Raw genomic sequence first — 5,574 nt, 5'->3', positions numbered from 1 at the left:
GGACGTAATCGCTTTGATCTTCTCCGGATTAGCCTCAGTGCCTCTGTTGAACACCAGAAAACCTAGAAGCTTGCCTGTCAGAACGCCAAAAACACACTTGTCCGGATTGAGCATCCTCTTATAAACACATAGATTATCAAAGGTCTCCTGGAGATCACTTATCAATGTCTTATAAACACATAGCAGAAGGCTCCAAAGGGAGTGATGAAGGCGGTCTTCTCCTGGTCCTTAACTGCCATTTTGATCTGATGATAGCCTGAATAAGCATCCAAGAAACTCAAACGCTCACAACCCGCCATCGCATCAATGATCTGATCAATATGCGGGAGAGCAAAAGGATCGGCCGGACAAGCTTTGTTCAAATCCGTGTAATCCACACACATGCGCCAAGTGCCGTTTTTCTTAAGAACAAGCACCGGATTAGCCAACCACTCAGGGTGAAATACTTCAACGATAAACCCAGCAGCTAATAGCCGGGCAACCTCTTCACCAATTGCCTTGCGTCTTTCCTCGTTGAAGCGACGAAGAAATTGCTTGACCGGTTTAAACTTGGGATCAATATTAAGAGTGTGCTCAGCGAGTTCCCTCGGTACACCTGGCATGTCAGAAGGCTTCCATGCAAAAATGTCCCGGTTCTCATGGATGAACTCGATGAGCGCGCTTTCCTATTTTGGGTCCAGATTTGTGCTGATGCTGAACTGCTTGGACGAATTGCCAGGAACAAAGTCAACAAGTTTAGTCTCATCAGCCGGTTTGAAATGCAGGGTTGGGTCATGCTCAGCGGTGGGCTTCTTCAGAGGGGTCATGTCTACCGAATCAACATTTTCCTTATAAAACTTCAACTCCTCTGTAGCACAAACCGACTCAGCATAGGCCACATCACCTTCCTCGCAATCCAAAGCGATTTTACGACTTCCATGAACTATAATGGTCCCTTTATGACCCAGCATCTTGAGCTGCAAGTAAATATAACAAGGCCTCGCCATGAACTTTGCATAAACCGGTCGCCCAAACAGTGCGTGGTACGGGCTCTGGATCCTCACAACTTCAAAGGTCAATGTCTCTGACCGGGAATCATGTTCATCACCAAACACAACTTCCAAAGCAATCTTACCAACAGGATATGTCGATTTACCTGGTACCACACCATGGAAAACAGTGTTGGACGGTTTAAGACTCTTGTCTGTCAACCCCATGCGACAGAAAGTCTCATAATACAGAATGTTAATACTGCTTCCTCCATCCATGAGTACCTTGGTGAACTTATAACCTCCCACCTGAGGTGCCACCACCAAAGCCAGGTGAACCGGGTTGTCAACCCGGGGCGGATGATCCTCCCTGCTCCATACAATAGGTTGTTCGGACCACCGCAGATAACGTGGTACTGCCGGTTCAACAACATTAACAGCCCTCTTGTGAAGCTTCTGGTCACGCTTACACAAACTAGTGGTGAACACGTGATACTGCCCACCATTCAATTGCTTTGGGTGACTCTGGTAACCCGACTGCTGCTGATTTCCTTGATTACTCTGCTGGTTATTACCACCTTGGTTGTTCTAGTTGCCCTGATTATTCTGAAATCCAGAGTTTGAACCGTCGCCACCATGAAAACCTGGACCTGAACCGCCCGATGGACCCTGATCATACCGGAAAAGATCAGAGTTTTTGAACTCCTTCATAATGTGACAATCTTGCCAGAGATGCGTTGCAGGAACCTCCTTGGTCCCATGCTTTAGGCAGGGCTAATTCAACAAACGCTCCAGATTCATTCTGCCGCCACGCTGGGGCGGTTTACCCTTACGATGCAGCACATTAGCATTAGCTACAAAATCTGAATCCGCTTTATGCTTACCGTTATTCCCGTGGACTCCTTGGTTGTGCTGCTGTCCCTTTGCACCGCTGTTCTTCTTTCCCTTCTTCGGTTTCTCCTCATCAGAATCGGGATCCTTGGTATTATCAGAATCGGCATACTTGACTAAGGCGGCCATAAGGGTGCCCATGTCATTGCAGTGGCGCTTGAGCCATCCCAACTTCATCTTCAGTGACTTAAACCAGCAATTACGCTCCAAGGTGATGATTGTCGAGCCAGCATTAATACGGTCCGATGAATGCAAGACTTCTGAAACCCGGTGCACCCAATGAGTTGTTGACTCGTTCTCCCCTTGCACACAGGCGTCGAGGTCCACAATGGACATAGGATGCTTACATATGTCCTTGAAATTGGCTATAAACCGGGCCTTCAACTGGTCCCATGACTTGACGGAGTTAGCTGGTAAGTTTTTCAACCAAGTGCGGGTTGTTCCCTCCAACATCATCGTGAAGTACTTTGCACAAGCCGCTTCATCAACGTCCAACATCTCCATTGCCATCTCATAACTTTCCACCCACGCCTCGGGTGGCTGATCAGCGGTGTAATTAGGCACCTTACGTGGGCCCTTGAAGTCCTTAGGCGATCGCACATTACAGAGAGCCGGAATAAGACACGGCACTCCCCACGAACTGAAAGCAAGTCCGGTGCCTCGGTCCACTGACGCTGCTGGCTGAACCGGGGCGGGTTGGCATCGACCCGTATGTTGTGCTGCTAAAGAGGCCTCCCTTCGTGCTCTGCCATTATCCACCATGTCCTGAGCGTTCATATCACCACGTGCCGGATTAGGCCCTTGAGGGAAAATGCGGCACCGCGCACTGCTGGACACTTCTGGTTCATCTATATGCCTGCCATAGCTTTTGCTCGGTCTTGGAGTTGAGTGAACCCTGTCTTGGCTATATGAGTAAGCTTGCTGCTGTGTCAGAGCTGTTTGAAGAAGATCCCTGGCCCGCCGTGTCTCAACCGCTGCCGGCGATTCACCTTCATCGGAATAGCGGCCAACCGGGATGCTGCTGCTATCATATTGTCCAACGGGGTAGAGAAGTGACCCGGCGGTGTGGTATACCGCAGCGGGTTGTCCGTACGCTGAGGTGGACCCATCACCTGAGGTTGATCCGGCGCTCCGGTCCTTGGTATCATGGTCCGGTTCATTGCCACAGGGTTGCTAGTCCCTGCTCCTGGCGTATCAAAGAGATTCATCGCATTGTAATCCGCCGGCAAGCGAGATTGATGTCTCCTCTGGAATACTTGATTTGAAGCGTTCTGATCCATCAAAAGTTGATAATTCTCGGTTTGAATCCTCTGCGCCTGGGTATCTAAAGCGGCCCGTTCCTCAGCCATCCTGGTTTCCTCAGCCGCTAAGTCCGCCTTGGCTTGCGTTATCTGATCTTTTAGACTTGCAATGTCCGCATTGTGCTGATCTTGCATCGCCGGTGTAACTGCCGTGGTCAACAAGGTCGCCCATGCATCCATCAAACCGGAGAGAACTTGAGCCGGCCGGCGCGCGAAGCCTCCTGCCCCTGCTACCGGTCCAGACACCGCCGCAGTAGAGTTTTGCAAGGTTGGCTGTGTTCCGGCCATGAAGATTCCAACGTGGTTTGGCGGTTCAAGAAATTCCGGAATACTGGTGCCATCGGAATACCCTTCAAACACGCCATCCTGAACTTGGTACAGGGATTCGGTTTCACCAGCCGATGATTCGCCGTTGGAATAAGCGACCGTCTCACCCTCAAACACCGGTTCAGATCCGATCCCGTGGACACATCCCACGAACGCACGCTTCACGATAGGCTGAATCTGGGGGGACTTGCACGCTGAGCCGTTTCGACGAGGTCGGTGCAGGTGTCCGGCTCAGGGCCCGGTTCGCCGATCTTGCCGATGAAGACGTGAATTCCGCCGAAGGGGACCCGATACCCGTACTCGATTGAGCCGGCCTCAGGGCCCCAGCCTACATCGTCGATGTAGAGCTTGCCGTGACGACTCTTGGTCATCCGGCCCACAGCGTATCCTTTGAGTCCTTCAAAGCTCCCCTTCAAGAACTCGAAACCATCGTGCGATAGCCCCACGGTGGGCGCCAACTGTCGTCAAAATATCACGTCAGATGTCCTCATGTAAGGACTTAGTCGTGGAGCCATCGCGGCGGGTTAGCTTAAAGGGGTTAAACCAGACAAAGGACACGAGTGATTTTATACTAGTTCGGCCCCTTCGATGAAGGTAAAGGCCTACGTCTAGTTGTGCTGGGATTATTGGGGTCTCGCTAACCAGGGAGCTAAACAAGCTATGCCTGGCTATCGAGTTGTTGTTTCTTGTCCCTGAACCTCTGCCTGGTCGTCCCCTTATATACACGGGTTGACGCCCGGCCGGTTTATAGAGTCCCGAGGCCGACTCATACAAGTGTTGGGCTCGGTCTCTCCCTTCCTTATCTTACAACAAAAGTTACATGACTATGGCGGTTTACCTCTATGGGCCCTAATCCGCCTTTGGGCTCCGGGCCTCTAAGCTTTATAGTAACACGCCATCTTAAGAGTCTTCGTGGGCTTCAATAGAGTTGAGGGTGAACCGGCCCCTCCTGGGCGATTTACACTCAGTAGTTATATCCCCAACACATAGCATGAAACATATGGATCCAAATCAGCCCCTTACGAAGCAACGCATAAACTAGGGTTTAAGCTTCTGTCACTCTAGCAACCCATCATCCACTTATTACTTCCCAATGCCTTCCTCTAGGCCCAAATAATGGTGAAGTGTTATGTAGTCGACGTTCACATAACACCACTAGAGGTTAGACAACATACATCTTATCAAAATATCGAACGAATACTAAATTCACATAACTACTAATAGCAAGACTTCTCCCTTGTCCTCCGGAACAAACGTAATTACTCACAAAGCATATTCATGTTCATAATCAGAGGGGTAATAATATGCATAAAGGATCTGAACATATTATCTTCCACCAAATAAACCAACTAGCATCATTTACAAGGAGTAATCAACACTACTAGCAACCTACTAGCACCAATCCCGGACTTGGAGACAAGAATTGGATACAAGAGATGAACTAGGGTTTGGAGATGAGATGGTGCCGGTGAAGATGTTGATGGAGATTTCCCTCTCCCGATGAGAGGAGCGTTGGTGATGATGATGGTGATGATTTCCCCCTCCCGAAGGGAAGTGTCCCCGGCAGAACAGCTCTGCCGGAGCCCTAGATTGGTTCCGCCAAGGTTCCGCCTCGTGGCGGCAGAGTCTCGTCCCGAAAGGTTGCTTAATGTTTTTTCTCATCGAAAGAATTCATATAGGAGAAGATGGGCGTCGGAGAGCCACCAGGGGGCCCACGAGGTAGGGGGCGCGCCCCAGGGGGGCGCCCCCCACCCTCGTGAGCAGGGTCTGGGCCCCTGGCCTTCATCTTTGGCGACGATTTTTCTTTATTTATTTTAAGATATTCCGTGGAGTTTCAGGACTTTTGGAGTTGCGCAGAATAGGTCTCCAATATTTGCTCCTTTTCCAGCCCAGAATTCCAGCTGCCGGCATTCTCCCTCTTCATGTAAACCTTGTAAAATAAGAGAGAATAGCCATAAGTATTGTGACATAACGTGAAATAGCAGCCCATAATGCAATAAATATTGATATAAAAGCATGATGCAAAATGGACGTATCAGGAGACAACATATAGCGTTAGCTTATTATTATTTTATTATTATTATTAT

Source organism: Triticum dicoccoides, chromosome 4B (assembly GCF_002162155.2).
Source record: "Triticum dicoccoides isolate Atlit2015 ecotype Zavitan chromosome 4B, WEW_v2.0, whole genome shotgun sequence".
Classification (NCBI taxonomy): Eukaryota; Viridiplantae; Streptophyta; class Magnoliopsida; order Poales; family Poaceae; genus Triticum; species Triticum dicoccoides.
This window is presented reverse-complemented; position numbering follows the sequence as displayed.